The sequence below is a fragment of the Lucilia sericata genome, unplaced genomic scaffold (genome assembly GCF_015586225.1).
Source record: "Lucilia sericata isolate MDLA Ls3-8-SP2 unplaced genomic scaffold, ASM1558622v1 Contig000665F_arrow, whole genome shotgun sequence".
Lineage (NCBI taxonomy): Eukaryota > Metazoa > Arthropoda > Insecta > Diptera > Calliphoridae > Lucilia > Lucilia sericata.
Genome location: NW_023994670.1, coordinates 112,519 through 131,312, shown reverse-complemented (window position 1 = coordinate 131,312; position 18,794 = coordinate 112,519). Strand labels below are relative to the sequence as shown.

The following is an 18,794-nucleotide window of genomic DNA, read 5'->3' as shown; positions in this document are numbered from 1 at the left end:
TGAACTAGAACTGAACTAGAACTGAACTAGAACTGAACTAGAACTGAACTAGAACTGAACTAGAACTGAACTAGAACTGAACTAGAAATGAACTAGAACTGAACTAGAACTGAACTAGAACTGAACTAGAACTGAACTAGAACTGAACTAGAACTGAACTAGAACTGAACTAGAACTGAACTAGAACTGAACTAGAACTGAACTAGAACTGAACTAGAACTGAACTAACTGAACTAGAACTGAACTAGAACTGAACTAGAACTGAACTAGAACTGAACTAGAACTGAACTAGAACTGAACTAGAACTGAACTAGAACTGAACTAGAACTGAACTAGAACTGAACTAGAACTGAACTAGAACTGAACTAGAACTGAACTAGAACTGAACTAGAACTGAACTAGAACTGAACTAGAACTGAACTAGAACTGAACTAGAACTGAACTAGAACTGAACTAGAACTGAACTAGAACTGAACTAGAACTGAACTAGAACTGAACTAGAACTGAACTAGAACTGAACTAGAACTGAACTAGAACTGAACTAGAACTGAACTAGAACTGAACTAGAACTGAACTAGAACTGAACTAGAACTGAACTAGAACTGAACTAGAACTGAACTAGAACTGAACTAGAACTGAACTAGAACTGAACTAGAACTGAACTAGAACTGAACTAGAACTGAACTAGAACTGAACTAGAACTGAACTAGAACTGAACTAGAACTGAACTAGAACTGAACTAGAACTGAACTAGAACTGAGCTAGAACTGAACTAGAACTGAACTAGAACTGAACTAGAACTGAACTAGAACTGAACTAGAACTGAACTAGAACTGAACTAGAACTGAACTAGAACTGAACTAGAACTGAACTAGAACTGAACTAGAACTGAACTAGAACTGAACTAGAACTGAACTAGAACTGAACTAGAACTGAACTAGAACTGAACTAGAACTGAACTAGAACTGAACTAGAACTGAACTAGAACTGAACTAGAACTGAACTAGAACTGAGCTAGAACTGAGCTAGAACTGAACTAGAACTGAACTAGAACTGAACTAGAACTGAACTAGAACTGAACTAGAACTGAACTAGAACTGAACTAGAACTGAACTAGAACTGAACTAGAACTGAACTAGAACTGAACTAGAACTGAACTAGAACTGAACTGAACTAGAAAAACTAGAACTGAACTAGAACTGAACTAGAACTGAACTAGAACTGAACTAGAACTGAACTAGAACTGAACTAGAACTGAACTAGAACTGAACTGAACTGAACTAGTACTGAACTAGAACTAAACTAGAACTGAACTAGAACTGAACTAGAACTGAACTAGAACTGAACTAGAACTGAAAAGAACTGAACTAGAACTGAACTAGAACTGAACTAGAACTGAACTAGAACTGAACTAGAACTGAACTAGAACTGAACTAGAACTGAACTAGAACTGAACTAGAACTGAACTAGAACTGAACTAGAACTGAACTAGAACTGAACTAGAACTGAACTAGAACTGAACTAGAACTGAACTAGAACTGAACTAGAACTGAACTAGAACTGAACTAGAACTGAACTAGAACTGAACTAGAACTGAACTAGAACTGAACTAGAACTGAACTAGAACTGAACTAGAACTGAACTAGAACTGAACTAGAACTGAACTAGAACTGAACTAGAACTGAACTAGAACTGAACTAGAACTGAACTAGAACTGAACTAGAACTGAACTAGAACTGAACTAGAACTGAACTAGAACTGAACTAGAACTGAACTAGAACTGAACTAGAACTGAACTAGAACTGAACTAGAACTGAACTAGAACTGAACTAGAACTGAACTAGAACTGAACTAGAACTGAACTAGAACTGAACTAGAACTGAACTAGAACTGAACTAGAACTGAACTAGAACTGAACTAGAACTGAACTAGAACTGAACTAGAACTGAACTAGAACTGAACTAGAACTGAACTAGAACTGAACTAGAACTGAACTAGAACTGAACTAGAACTGAACTAGAACTGAACTAGAACTGAACTAGAACTGAACTAGAACTGAACTAGAACTGAACTAGAACTGAACTAGAAACTGAACTAGAAACTGAACTAGAACTGAACTAGAACTGAACTAGAACTGAACTAGAACTGACTAGAACTGAACTAGAACTGAACTAGAACTGAACTAGAACTGAACTAGAACTGAACTAGAACTGAACTAGAACTGAACTAGAACTGAACTAGAACTGAACTAGAACTGAACTAGAACTGAACTAGAACTGAACTAGAACTGAACTAGAACTGAACTAGAACTGAACTAGAACTGACTAGAACTGAACTAGAACTGAACTAGAACTGAACTAGAACTGAACTAGAACTGAACTAGAACTGAACTAGAACTGAACTAGAACTGAACTAGGACTGAACTAGAATTGAACTAGAACTGAACTGGTTCTAGTGCAAATTGTATTATAACACATTAAAATCAGATTTGTACAATTTTTTATATTTTGCTGCAACTGCTCCAATTTGTACAAATACGTCCACATATGAATGTCATCCCCTTCATTATCTTCACTAGCACTTAGCTTTAGTGTTTGATCTTTAATAAAACCATGACACAGAAAATTGAATCCTTCTTTTTGTTGAAACAACCATTTTTTTGGGTTTATTTTGTTCTTGCTGGTGTTGTGTGTTCCCAGTTTGCCATAATATCACACACACACAAATACATTAAGTATAATCTTTTGACTCTACCCAGTCTAGTGCAAGTATTTAAATACTTCAGTACATGATTTAACTTGAGTTTTTTCCATTTCCCTCTTTAAAATTCCTTTGCACACTCTCAAAGTGTATGTAAATCCTAGATAATGGCACTTAAGTTCGTTAACGTTAATTCTTTTTTCCTCTGCATGAAAGAAAAGAGACTCTTTTTTTATAAAAACACATCCGTTTGATAGATTAAGATGACGATAATAATGTAAGAAAAACAAAATCTGAAAAAGAAAACATTTAAACAAATTTTAAAAATTTTAAAATTTTCAAGTTAAAAATGACACATTATAACGCATTTATTAGGGGGAAATTTGCATTTAGACAAAGTGAAAAAGTGCTGAATAAATAGACCAGCAGACATGTTTGTCATGAAGGTGGTGGAGGACAAAACAAATAGACTTGTTTAAATAAATCACATTCAATGTGCGTCTGTAAGAACTGTGGAAGAAATAAGTCCTATAAAGTTAAGTTGTGTAAAGGATTTAGGTTTTTTTGTGAAGAAAAGTTTATTTAATTTATATTTGTAAATATTTTGTGTTTTCTTTATAAGGATTTTGGTAACTGAGTAAATGAGATATAATGGAAAGGTAAATTTTTTTCTTGTTAGTGTGTTATAACAATTCTGATCTAGTTTGATGAAAATGTACAAATAGATGAGTTTAATTTATGACTAATATGACAGATTTTTTGTTTTTAATTTTGAAAATTATAATTTTAGTTTGATGGTAATTTTGATCAAAACATTTTCCCTTTAGCTGACATTGGCCATTGACTCCTTGTTAAACTGCAGGGCGTCTGTTTCTCTAACACATACATATAAACGTTATAATACACTCTTTAATAGTATTACATAAAGAGCGATGAAAAAAGAGAGCGTTAAGAAAAACTTAAGAAGAAAATAGGATTTTATTATAAAATGCATTCATATAAATAGACTTACATACTACGCTGCAATAACTTATACACACATGTTTAATAGAAATATACATACATATATATAAAAATATATAGTTAATCCGTCTATATGATACCCCATATCGCCACACTGAGTAATTTGATTTTTTCAGTTATGGAAGTTTTTTTGTGCCTATTTTCTTTCTGATAACAACAGTTCAAAAAGCAACTCCTAAAAAGGTCTTATAAGGGAATATTAGTTCTTTATATCAACTACATTTCCCTTAAACCTTTTCCAAAATATTAAGTCTAGCTCTTGTCAAACTCGATTTGAACTAAATTAACCGAAATCTGTCTTTCATTAAAGTTTAAATATGATCTATGCGCCTCTAAGAGGGAGAATTGTGGTGGCCTAAAGAACGAAAAAGTACCCAAGAATCCCTTTTTATAAAGATGCTGTGTGTTTTTCTGGGTTCAATGTTATATTTTAAATTTCAAAAAGTATTGGAAAAAGTACCAAAAAGCCTCCTTTTAGATACTCTTATTCACTTATTACTTTACACGCTTAAATTCATGTTTCTAAGTTCAATATTATAGAAACTTAAAAAGCACCAGTTGAAGAACTAAAAAGTACCAATAAATAGTCCTTGGTACCTGAGTTCCAAATTACCAACTTTACAATTTTTATCGAAATTGGCTCCATGAGTTTAAATGAAATCAAATTTTCCGTTTTTACCCCCCGTTTGGTACTTTTTCTCCCTACCGAAGCAATAAAGGTACAATTTTCACCCCTAAATATCCCAGAAGTACTAAAATGCTATTATCGTTTTTGATAAGTTACAAATGAATTAGTACTTATTTTATACTGGTACTAGTACCAAAACACAGTTTTCAGCCAAAAAGGTCCGAACGAAGACTATTAAAATTTTGTTGTACCATGTTTAGTTAAGGAGATATGAGATAGTATAATTTACCCGTTTTTACGCTTTTCACTCCCTAAATATTCGAATTTCCATTTTAGTGGATCTATTTCCGGTCTAAAGCCGTTTGGGCTGTGTAATGTTATTAGTTAGTCGGAGATATAAAGACACATATATATATTGAAAGTCAACTACTCTATGAACTATGAACATATTCATTCGACATCCAATCTGGCCGTTGTCGTTCATCTCTAAATGAGATAAGATATCCTAACTCAGCTTCAAAAGATAATAAAGATGAATTACATTGTCGGTTCTAATGCATTACTCAAAAGATTACATAGAAGTAATCGAATAACGTCTTATTAATAATGTGATATTTAAATATGTACTTACTTTTTCATCTTGAGAAGTTAAGATATCTGTATACTCACTTTGAATTGACAACTTTACTCATTACTTGTAAGCGATTGTATGTATTTGACTACAATATTATCAATCGCTTACTTTGTAATGCAATTTTTTGCTGGGAATTCTCATTATGTTAGTTTTCTTTAACTATTTACAAAAATTTCCCCCTGTATTTTGTTGCTTATTGTATTAAAATATTACATACCTTTACAATAGGCCGCTTAATATCCACACTAACTACGTGTGATACAACATACAAAAAAGTCTAAAAGCTTTCCGCAATGAAAAGAAAAATATAAACCAGAAACGGAAATGCAATCTAGTATGTATGTGGGTATATATACATACATAAGTACCTTTAGCAAAATACCACGTAATGTTTTTATAATGTATTTACCTTTTTATGCACGTAAGTACATTGTCGCACATACTTACAGTATACACACACACACATTGTAAGTCACTTAAATATGTATGCATTTAACTAAGTCCTACCTGATTATATACTTTTATTACACAATTGAATGCATTAACATACATATGCATACTTACATATAAATTGGATGCACATTGAATTGAAAGACGAGAATCTAAAGAAAAAAATAAATAGAAAGACATATAAATGTTATTGTAAGATGTGTAAAACGTTAATGCTACAATACATTATTTGCCTTTTTTTGTAAACCAGCTTTATATGTGTAAAATTAAGTGTAAAAGGATATTTGACAATGTTTGAGTATTTTTGTATGTAACACTCTCTACTTCACAAAAAGATTTATATGTTTTCATCATTTTGGTGGTAGTAAAATCAGCTATAAAAAGTCAAGAGAAATTGTTTTAGTATTTACTTATATGTTTTAATAGAACATCTTCTGGAAGAGAAAAATTAAATGATAAATTCGTAGTTTAATCAATCCGGGGCGGTGCAAAAGTACGTAGTAAAATTCTCGGTTTGATTTAAGCTTGAAAGTAATTTGATATGAGATCAAAATAGGATTAATTTATACTATAGACTAGGTTATAGACTACATTATAGACTAGGCTATAGACTAGACTATAGACTAAACTATAGACTAGACTATAGACTAGACTATAGGCTAGACTAGACTAGACTATAGACTAGACTATAGACTAGACTATAGACTATAGTCTAGACAATAGACTAGACTATAGACTAGACTATAGACTAGACTATAGACTAGACTATAGACTAGACTATAGACTAGACTATAGACTAGACTATAGACTAGACTATAGACTAGACTATAGACTAGACTATAGACTAGACTATAGACTAGACTATAGACTAGACTATAGACTAGACTATAGACTAGACTATAGACTAGACTATAGACTAGACTATAGACTAGACTATAGACTAGACTATAGACTAGACTATAGACTAGACTATAGACTAGACTATAGACTAGACTATAGACTAGACTATAGACTAGACTATAGACTAGACTATAGACTAGACTATAGACTAGACTATAGACTAGACTATAGACTAGACTATAGACTAGACTATAGACTAGACATAGACTAGACTATAGACTAGACTAGACTATACTATAGACTAGACTATAGACTAGACTAGACTAGACTATAGACTAGACTATAGACTAGACTATAGACTATACTAGACTAGACTATAGACTAGACTATAGACTAGACTATAGACTAGACTAGACTAGACTATAGACTAGATATAGACTAGACTATAGACTAGACTATAGACTAGACTATAGACTAGACTATAGACTAGACTATACTAGATACTAGACTATAGACTAGACTATAGACTAGAGACTAGACTATAGACTAGACTATAGACTAGACTATAGACTAGACTATAGACTAGACTATAGACTAGACTAGACTAGACTATAGACTAGAGACTAGACTATAGACTAGACTATAGACTAGACTATAGACTAGAGACTAGACTATAGACTAGACTATAGACTAGAGACTAGACTATAGACTAGACTATAGACTATATAGACTAGACTATAGACTAGACTATAGACTAGACTATAGACTAGACTATAGACTAGACTATAGACTAGACTATAGACTAGACTATAGACTAGACTATAGACTATAGACTTTTTTAATAAAGTCAACACTTTGTCAATTGGGTAATAATGTGCACATTCACGTTTCTCCATGGCTGCATTGCTATGAGAAAGAATGCAAAGGCTCCAACACATGGGTGTAAATAAGTATGTATTTCCGTTATTTCTATAAATGACAATGATGTTGTTTTTCTATTCTGATATTTTCTACTACTTCTTCTTCTTCTTTTTTTCTTCTTGTAAAACAAACTTATGCCTTAATACTCGTAAAGTAACTGTTAAGTATTGTGTGTAAACATTTTTATGTATTTGTTTATTAGATGATAGTTAGAGAGAGAGATAGAGAGTGAAATAGAAAACCTACTACGCAGAGTGTTTTTTTAAAAATATTGTTCTTGTTTTTTTCTTCGTTATTGTCGCTGCAATGCGAGTGTTTATGTGAAAATTTTATATTTTCTTACTTACATCTGTATACTTGACATTATCTTTAGCAAAAAGAGGAAGAAGCGAATGTAACAAATATAAAGATGACACAAACTTATTGCATGATTTTAAATTAAAGCATACTTTTAGGCAAGTTTTTCATTTTATTTATTTTTATTTTCTTTTTATATTTAAAAGTGTTGTTGATAAAGTACACGATTATTTTTCTTCTTATTGTCAAAGCAAAGAAAGTTTTTTTTAGAATTTTATTCTTAGAAAAGAAATAGATTTTTTTCCTTAAGCAAAAAATTGTTATAGAAAATAACAACTGAAGTGAAAGTTCTTATGGGGGTTTTTATAACATGCTCTATAAACAAAACCTTAAATTACAAAACAAATTGAATAAAGTTACATATTTATTTATTTATTAAAAACAACCACATGTATAAATATTATTTTTAATTTATTTTAAGAAATTACCAAAAAAAAAAAACAATATTTTGTAACACAGAAATCTTTAAAGATAACTTGAGATAACTACATATACATAAATCTTAACCTGTAAGATAAATTTTATATTTTGACTTTTATAGTGATAACCTTTTTCGAAACGTCAATTTATTGTCGATGAGAGTTGGCTGAGTATATTTTTATTCCATTTCCCTTAAGTCTTATAAAGATTATTTGTTTCTTAATTTAACTTCTAGTTCAGTTCTAGTTCCGTTCTCGTTCAGTTCTAGTTCAGTTCTAGTTCAGTTCTAGTTCAGTTCTAGTTCAGTTCTAGTTCAGTTCTAGTTCAGTTCTAGTTCAGTTCTAGTTCAGTTCTAGTTCAGTTCTAGTTCAGTTCTAGTTCAGTTCTAGTTCAGTTCTAGTTCAGTTCTAGTTCAGTTCTAGTTCAGTTCTAGTTCAGTTCTAGTTCAGTTCTAGTTCAGTTCTAGTTCAATTCTAGTTCAGTTCTAGTTCAGTTCTAGTTCAGTTCTAGTTCAGTTCTAGTTCAGTTCTAGTTCAGTTCTAGTTCAGTTCTAGTTCAGTTCTATTTCAGTTCTAGTTCAGTTCTAGTTTAGTTCTAGTTAATAAAATTTTGCGTTTTTGTTGTCAGTTAATATGTAGTATGCAGTTTTTCTTTGTCGTCATTTTCTACTCGACTATTCATAACGACAATTCAAGGCTGTTATTGTAAATGCATGTGGGTTAGATGTCTGATGGTAAACGGAGAGCCACAGGGATGTTTGAGATATATTGTCTCTATTTGTGTGTAAAGAATGAAATCTTGATTGATGCTTTCAAATACACATACACGACTGCACAAAAATGTACATGCACACATTCTCACGTATCTATATATTTGTTGTTGTTCTAGTTTAGTTCTAGGCTCAAATAAATTGTTCAATATTAAACAATACAGTTTTTATTAAACAGTTTTCAGTTTCTGTTCACACGCAATTTGTGTTGCATCACAAAATTTAAAATCATCGTAGAGATGTAAGAGACTTTTAAATGGTTAAAGACTTTCGAAATTAATTTTTTTTGTTTTAAAACGATAATGTTTTTGAGTGATTTTATGCAATAAAGAAATAAACAGATGATAAAAACATTGTAAAGGTATTTGAGTCGTACTGTCATTTTTTCCTTTACAAATTTATCCTCTATTTACTATTGATAAACAATTTAAGAGTGCTAGTAACTATGTATGCATGTGTTGTTTTTGTTTTGTTTTAGATAACATTATTCTTTATTTTGTGGTGTAGATGAAAAAAGAATGAAGACGGTAGCATTTTCATGTTTGTGTATTTATGCGAGTGAATAAGTTTGTTTAGTATGAATTTTCATGTTATAAATAGTGAAGACTACTATTCATACTACTCGTATGAGTATTCTTTTTTATTCAAGTTAAATAAATTTTTTTTACGTTTATTTTCATTAGTTTGTGTATAGATTTTGTTTTGGTATCTTGTAATTTCCAAGTACATACTCTTATCAAGCCTTTACCAGAAGGATAATAATAACAACAATGTATGTAAATAACAACAACAGTAAGTACTAAAGATATGTATACTTTAAGGTTAATTGATAATAAGAGGTGTTCAAATAAGTGGTTAAGTTAAGGAATATTATGGTATTATCAAGGTTCTACTTAAATTTATTTCGTTGAGATCTATTTCAGTTCTATTTAAGTTCCATTTCATTTCTAGGTCAGTTCTAGTTCAGTTCTAGTTCTGTTCTAGTTTAGTTCTAGTTCAATTCTAGTTCAGTTCTAGTTTAGTTCTAGTTCAATTCTAGTTTCAGTTCTAGTTCAGTTCTAGTTCAGTTCTAGTTCAGTTCTAGTTCAGTTCTAGTTCAGTTCTAGTTCCAGTTCTAGTTCAGTTCTAGTTCAGTGCTAGTTCAGTTTCTAGTTCAGTTCTAGTTCAGTAGTCTAGTTCAGTTCTAGTTCAGTTCTAGTTCAGTTCTAGTTCAGTTCTAGTTCAGTTCTAGTTCAGTTCTAGTTCAGTTCTAGTTCAGTTCTAGTTCAGTTCTAGTTCAGTTCTAGTTCAGTTCTAGTTCAGTTCTAGTTCAGTTCTAGTTCAGTTCTAGTTCAGTTCTAGTTCAGTTCTAGTTCAGTTCTAGTTCAGTTCTAGTTCAGTTCTAGTTCAGTTCTAGTTCAGTTCTAGTTCAGTTCTAGTTCAGTTCTAGTTCAGTTCTAGTTCAGTTCTAGTTCAGTTCTAGTTCAGTTCTAGTCGTAGTTCAGTTCTAGTTCAGTTCTAGTTCAGTTCTAGTTCAGTTCTAGTTCAGTTCTAGTTCAGTTCTAGTTCAGTTCTAGTTCAGTTCTAGTTCAGTTCTAGTTCAGTTCTAGTTCAGTTCTAGTTCAGTTCTAGTTCAGTTCTAGTTCAGTTCTAGTTCAGTTCTAGTTCAGTTCTAGTTCAGTTCTAGTTCAGTTCTAGTTCAGTTCTAGTTCAGTTCTAGTTCAGTTTTCTAGTTCAGTTCTAGTTCAGTTCTAGTTCAGTTCTAGTTCAGTTCTAGTTCAGTTCTAGTTCAGTTCTAGTTCAGTTCTAGTTCAGTTCTAGTTCAGTTCTAGTTCAGTTTCAATTTTTGTTAATTTCTAGTTCAGCTGTAGTTCAGTTCTTGTTATTTCTTTAACAGTTCTAGCTAAGTCTTAGCTAAGTAGTTTTGTTGTTATTAAACCTATTGGTTTCACCAATGACAGCAGAGTTTAATTAAACCAGTTGCTTCGTAGATATTATTGTTTTTGTTTGTATAGTAAGTAAATTTACTATTGTTGTTGGGGCTGTTGTATTTGACCATATTTAAACACCAATTCCTACATTATTGAATGGTATGTAAACAATTATATTAATGGACTTTTGTGTGATTACAGAGATTATTTTCTTGTCATTTGCGTTGTTTTCTGCATGACTGTGTGTGTGTTCAATTGTCTATGATTTTGGAGGATTTACATTATCTGTCCTTACTTGTTGTTATTTTTTTGTTGTGTGGGGTTTAATTTTGCTTTTAAATGGCTTAAATTACAAGTTAATTGAATATTCCACTTATATACATATGTATGTATTATATACGATAGTCTGCTATAGAAGTATTATTGGATGTGAGCGTGTTTTTGCGAATTTCAGACAAATATTTATTTTTCTGTGCTATTTATAATTACAATGAGTTTTTAATATCATTTGGGGCGGAAGAACAAGGAAAAAATTCTGTATATTAATTTTTATGTTTTCTTTATTTGACAAAGATTTTTGGTTAACAGTTAATTTAATATTTATGTTCTCAATTTACAATTTTATTTTACTTGTTTTATTACTTTTATTTTCAGATTATTTTACCAGAGTTTTGTTTTTAATATAAAACATTAAATTAATTCGTTAAATGCTGGGATTTCACTAAAATACAAAAACCGTAAGTGTTTTATTTTAATTTTTAAATAATTGGAAACCCCTACGTATACTTATTATTAATTAAATAAATATTTCTCATTCGCATAGGCAAAATAAATTACATACTTATTTTCAGCGAATTTTCTCTGAAATTATTAGTAAATTTTATATATTTTTATATAGAATATTCGAATTTCAATGAAAAATAGAGAACTTAACTAGAACTGAACAAGTTTTCTATTAAATTATTTGCCTAAATATATTAAAAATATTTTTCATAAAACAATCATTGTGTAATAAAATAATTCCCAAAAACCTCAATTTTAATATAATATTTGAAATATGAAATATTGTTGAGTTTTGTTATAAATTCAACATTTTTATGTATTTAACAAATATGTACAGTGACCTCCTAAAAATCTGATATACAAATTTTATTCATTAAAAAAAACAATGTGCAATGATGCTAATGCAACCATCCACATTAATATAAATAAATAGAACAAAAATATAGTTTATACATTTTTTCATAGTAATTCAAAATCAAACAACTACATTTAAAAATCAAATAGAGGTTAAACAAAGCCAATCTGAATCAAAAAAACTTTTTTATACTACAGTAAAATTAACAATGTTTGTGAGTAATTGTATTAGTGTGTGTTCTTTAAACGGTTTAACTTTTTATAAGTTTAAACTTCAGTTGTTTTAATAATTTCAAACAAAATTTTTCATTTAGTTGAATTTGTTATTGTAATATTGCTTTTGTTTTCTAACCATAAAATCTTTTTTTGCACTTTTGTAAGTTAAATATTTGCTTCATAGTTAAATATAAATAACAAAATAACCTGTTCTTTAATTTTGTATATTCTAAATATTAAATATTTTTTTTGTGTAAATTATTTCTGTATTTTAAATACAAATATACAATGCAGTGGTATTTGTTTTTCTTTTTTGTTACAACATTATTTTTTACAATTAAACCGCATTTGGAAAAAAATATATTACAAATAATAGTAAAACACGTAATGCTCAACTTTAGCCGCAAACCTTAAAAATTAATATACAGAAATAAATTAGAAATAGAGGAAAATAGAAATATATTCTAACCACAAACCACCATGGGATTATTCTATTTTTAAACAAAAAGGGTCAATATTTTAAATTTATTTGAAATTTAAATATATTTGTTTTTTTAGACTTTAAGTAATAACAGTAAAAGATTGGAACTAAAAACAGGTCTAGAATATAATTAGAACAAAAATAGAACAGAATTAGAATAGACTAGAGCAGAACTATAACAGAACTATAACAGACCTAGAACAGAACTAGAACAGAACAGAAAAGAACTAGAACACAACGCAACGGAACAGAACTAGAAAAGAACCAGAGAAGAAGTAGAACGTAACTAGAACTTGAACAGAACTAGAACAAGAACTAGAACAGACCTAGAACAGAACTAGAACAGAACTAGAACAGAACTAGAAAAGAACTAGAACAGAACTAGAACAGAACTAGAACAGAACTAGAACAGAACTAGAACAGAACTAGAACAGAACTAGAACAGAACTAGAAACACAGAACTAGAACAGAAACTAGAACAGAACTAGAACAGAACTAGAAGAACTAGAACAGAACTTAACAGAACTAGAACAGAACTAGAACAGACTAGAACAGAACTAGAACAGAACTAGAACAGAACTAGACAGAACTAGAACAGAACTAGACAGAACTAGAAAACAGAACTAGAACAGAACGACTAGAAACAGAACTAGAACAGAACTAGAACAGAACTAGAACAGAACTAGAACAGAACTAGAACAGAACTAGAACAGAACTAGAACAGAACTAGAACAGAACTAGAACAGAACTAGAACAGAACTAGAACAGAACTAGAACAGAACTAGAACGACTAGAACAGACTAGAAACAGAACTAGAATAGAACTAGAACAGAACTAGAACAGAACTAGAACAGAAACCTAGAACAGAACTAGAACAGAACTAGAACAGACTAGAACAGAACTAGCAACTAGAACAGAACTAGAACAGAACTAGAACAGAACTAGAACAGAACTAGAACAGAACTAGAACAGAACTAGAACAGAACTAGAACAGAACTAGAACAGAACTAGAACAGAACTAGAACAGAACTAGAACAGAACTAGAACAGAACTAGAACAGAACTAGAACAGTAGAACAGAACTAGAACAGAACTAGAACAGAACTAGAACAGAACTAGAACAGAACTAGAACAGAACTAGAACAGAACTAGAACAGAACTAGAACAGAACTAGAACAGAACTAGAAAGAACTAGAAAAGAACTAGAACAGAACAGAACTAGAACTAGAACAGAACTAGAACAGAACTAGAACAGAACTAGAACAGAACTAGAACAGAACTAGAACAGAACTAGAACAGAACTAGAACAGAACTAGAACAGAACTAGAACAGAACTAGAACAGAACTAGAACAGAACTAGAACAGAACTAGAGCAGAACTAGAACTAGAACAGAACTAGAACAGAACTAGAACAGAACTAGACAGAACTAGAAAAGAACTAGAACAGAACTAGAACAGAACTAGAACAGAACTAGAACAGAACTAGAACAGAACTAGAACAGAACTAGAACAGCAACTAGAACAAAACTAGAACAGAACTCGAACAGAACTAGGAACAAAACTAGAACAGCACTAGAACAGAACTAGAAAGAACTAGAACAGAACTAGAACAGAACTAGAACCAGAACTAGAACATAACTAGAACAGAACTAGAAACAGAACTAGAACAGAACTAGAACAAACTAGACAGAACTAGAACAGAACTAGAACAGAACTAAACAGAACTAGAACAGAACTAGACAGAACTAGAACAGAACTAGAACAGAACTAGAACAGAACTAGAACAGAACTAGAACAGAACTAGAACAGACCTAGAACAGAACTAGACGAACTAGAACAACTAGAACAGAACTAGAACAGAACTAGAACAGAACTAGAACAGAACTAGAACAGAACTAGACGAACTAGACGAACAGAACTAGAACAGAACTAGAACAGAACTAGACAGAACTAGAACAGAACTAGAACAGAACTAGACCAGAACTAAACAGAAACTAGAACAGAACTAGACAGAACTAACAGAACTAGAAACTAGACAACTAGACAGAACTAGAACAGACTAGAACAGAACTAGACAACTAGAACAGACTAGACAGACTAGAAAACTAGAACAGAAATAGAACAGAAATAGAACAGAAATAGAACAGAAATAGAACAGAACTAGAACACAACTAGAACAGAACTAGAACACAACTAGAACACAACTAGAACACAACTAGAACAGAACTAGAACAGAACTAGAACAGAACTAGAACAGAACTAGAACAGAACTAGAACAGAACTAGAACAGAACTAGAACAGAACTAGAACAGAACTTAATTTATTTATTTCCTTTTTATGAGCACTATTTAGTCATGTATTCAATTAATCCTTGGTGTTCAGTGGGTGGTACTTCGTATAATTTAATAATAACAGTAAGTTATTAATTATTACAGCTCTGATGTAATAACAAAAATAGTTCTACTTTGTCTTACCTTAACCTACATATTAGCTTGAGCAAATTATTTTTGTTGATGAAAAGGCCAAAATAAGCCTAAATACACGCTATTAACATTTCGTAAACTTTTTTGTCATAAATTCTGTTATATAACTCAGATATCTTTGGGTGTATTTTCTATTTATTAGATTTTTATATCCTTCACTTTCGTGAGCAGGGTAAATAAAATATATAAATAAGTTTGTTATTCCCTTTTTAATTTCCCATTAAATATATAAATCCTTGTAGATAAGGAAGTTCCTTTGTCAATATTTTTGTTGAAATCAAGTTCCTGAGGACCCCAAATATCTTCATATTAAAAATAAAATTATTTGAAAATTTTTTCTTCCTTTCTTATAAAAAAAGATATAATATGAAAAGTTCAAAAGGTCAGGAATTATGTATGTAAATATATAAAAAAAGAATAGTATAACAGTAATGTTTATAAATAACTACAGCCATTGACCTACATTTCAAAGTAATTTTGTAATTATAATAGAAAGCAAGGAAACTAAATTTAAATAAACATTTGCCTTCTAAAAACGATTTCTCATGCTCAGCTGTTTATAATCGATTTTTGTTAAATAATTGTTATTATTTAACTTTCAATTGAAATATTTTTGTAACAAAAAAAAAAAAAAAGAACAAAAGTAACAAATTAATTACACACGTACAGTGTAATAAAGTCTTGTCACAAAAGTACTAAGTAAAAACAAAATACCTAAAAAAAGTCAAAATACAACAACAACAACTATGTTAACAAATTGACGTTTCAGGATAGAAAAATATATAATTAATATCAACTTATAGAGAGAACAAACACAGTTTGTATAATTACATAGTACTACCCGGTATTTCGGGGTAACTTTAGTGAATATTAATATATTAATTAATTAAACAATTAAACCACATATAACTTTAGGTCATTTACTACAAAACTGGCATAACTCAAAAAATATTCTTTTTTTTACGATTTCTTAAAAAGTTTTAATCAAAGGTCTTTTTGTAAATGAGGCACACATTGACTACTTGTAAACAGCTGGGTAATGCACGTGTCTGCATAAGAGTTTTTTTTTTTTTTTTTTTTTTGTTGACCAGCCATTCGTTCGCTTTCATTTATTTATGTGTCCTAAAATGAGCACAACTAATGACCTTTTGATTACCATTTTACATTTAAATGGCCATAATACAATAATATGTGTGCATGTGCTTGTGTTTGCATTTATTATTGACAATAAAATTAAATTTAATTTGTTTAAATACGAGTGCTTATAAAATATTAAATATCAACAAACCAATGAACGATTAAATTGTATGAAGAGAAATGGTTTATATTTCAGAAAAAGTAATAAAAATTGTGTATAGTATAAGTAATTTTTACAATTTCGATTTGGGTTTTTAAAGTGAAATGATTATGAAAGGTTACAAAAGGTTAAGGGGAAATAATGGCTAACAATTTTTTTTTTTCAGTTTTTGAAAGCAAGGTCATGTTTGTTAGGGATTCAGATTAAGCAGGCTAGTAATGTAAAAGGTAGGAAATTAAGGAAATATGTATTTATTTATTAAATATATTTTTATACTTTTTTTGCACGTGAATTTATCAAAATGTTAAAAAAATATTTTATATTTTTTTTTTTTTACAAATTCTTAAATTTTTTTTCGAAATATTTTTTTATTTTAATTTTTCCTTGTTCTTTAAAAATTCCCTTATGTGGGGTCAAGGGGTCCATATCTCTGCTGATCCTGAACTAGAAACTGAACTAGAACTGAACAAGAACTGAACTAGACTGAACTAGGACTGAACTAGAAACTGAACTAAGGAACTGATAACTGAACTAGAACTGAACTAGAACTGAACTAGAACGTGATAATATGAACTGAACTAGAACTGAATCTAGACTAGAACTGAACTAGAACTGAACTAGAACTGAACTAGAACTGAACTAGAACTGAACTAGAACTGAACTAGAACTGAACTAGAACTGAACTAGAAATGAACTAGAACTGAACTAGAACTGAACTAGAACTGAATTAGAACTGAACTAGAACTGAACTAGAACTGAACTAGAACTGAATTAGAACTGAACTAGAACTGAACTAGAACTGAAATAGAACTGAACTAGAACTGAACTAGAACTGAACTAGAACTGAACTAGAACTGAACTAGAACTGAACTAGAACTGAACTAGAACTGAACTAGAACTGAACTAGAAGTGAACTAGAACTGAACTAGAAGTGAACTAGAACTGAACTAGAACTGAACTAGAACTGAACTAGAACTGAACTAGAACTGACTAGAACTGAACTAGAACTGAACTAGAACTGAACTAGAACTGAACTAGAACTGAACTAGAACTGAACTAGAACTGAACTAGAACTGAACTAGAACTGAACTAGAACTGAACTAGAACTGAACTAGAACTGAACTAGAACTGAACTAGAACTGAACTAGAACTGAACTAGAACTGAACTAGAACTGAACTAGAACTGAACTAGAACTGAACTAGAACTGAACTAGAACTGAACTAGAACTGAACTAGAACTGAACTAGAACTGAACTAGAACTGAACTAGAACTGAACTAGAACTGAACTAGAACAGATTGCAAAGAATCACATGGCGCATGTTGTTGTTGTTTTCAGTCGTTAAATATGTTTGTTCAAATGTGACAACAAAATTATATTTTTGAGAGTGATTTAAGCATTATTAAAGGTAAGGTGATCCCTTAACATCGTGAGCATTTAATTAATGTTTTGATTGTTTCAATCATCTACTTAATTGATTTTCAAGCAAGTTTTGCACCTGTCAACAAAAAAATGATGATATGAAATTTGTAAAAAAAACTTGTTTTCAAATTAAAGAAGCAATCGAAGTAATTATTTAAAATTAATTATGTCATTAATTGAATAAATTAAATATTTAATAAAACAAAACATAAAATTAAATTATTTTATTGATCAAATGAACAGTTTGGTGAAAAATTTATTAAAATCAATAAGGTCGATGATTGAAACAATAAATACATTAATTGAATGTTAATATTAAATATTTAACAAAGCTAGAACAAAACACAAGCAAACAATAAATATTAAAATTAATGTGATAAATTACAAAAACAAAAAATAACTCTCGCATATTTCTACTTAAATATGTAATTTACATAAAAAATTATTAAAATTGAAAAGGAAATTGTGTAAAAATATAAAAATAATTGAAACACTAGCATTTTAACAGCATCCCAAATAAAAACCCCTGACAATAACAACACCGAAAATCTCTGGAGAGGCGAGGGCAACAACACAACAAACCATAATCTGCCACAAAAACCGAAATAAATTCAATACCTAGGTACGATAATGGAAAATACCTCCCCAATAGCGATTGAACAGTGATGACAATGAAAATTCCAATGATTTTCGATGTGAGAAGAGAACCAAAAAGAACATACTTAAAGTAGCATCTATTAAAAACCATTACTTTTATTAAAATCGACAACAACAAACAATGAAAGAAAAAAAAAAGAAACCCAACTCATATTTATATTATTTATTGAGAGACCATAATTAAAAAGTGATAAAATGGGATTATTATTATTATTTTATTGAAGCGAGCAACTTATAATAACAACAAGAACTATACATGTACAGACAAAAAGGCGGACGTGCAGAAGGACAAAAAGGATATACCAACAACTGGGCCAGACATAACAACAGAATACAATAAATAAAAACAAAACAAAGAAATAGTAACAGAAAACAATAGGATAGATGGAAAATGAACAAAACACAATCATTGTCCATTGATTATAAGTGAAGACATGCTGTTACTTGTATT

General features: G+C 30.2%; 1 protein-coding gene across 2 annotated transcripts in view; it reads left to right on the top strand.

Moving 5' to 3' along the window:
* The window catches only part of LOC119607156 (patj homolog), a 101,582-nt gene that overhangs the window by 42,589 nt on the left and 40,199 nt on the right, over nucleotides 1-18,794 (top strand). Inside the window, exon 2 of one of the 2 annotated variants that reach the window (XR_005231712.1) lies at nucleotides 11,307-11,389. The exons of the other annotated variant lie outside the window; for it this stretch is intronic. The gene's annotated coding sequence lies outside the window, so the exon portion shown is untranslated. The remainder of the gene's footprint in view (nucleotides 1-11,306; nucleotides 11,390-18,794) is intronic. 2 annotated transcript variants of the gene reach the window in all.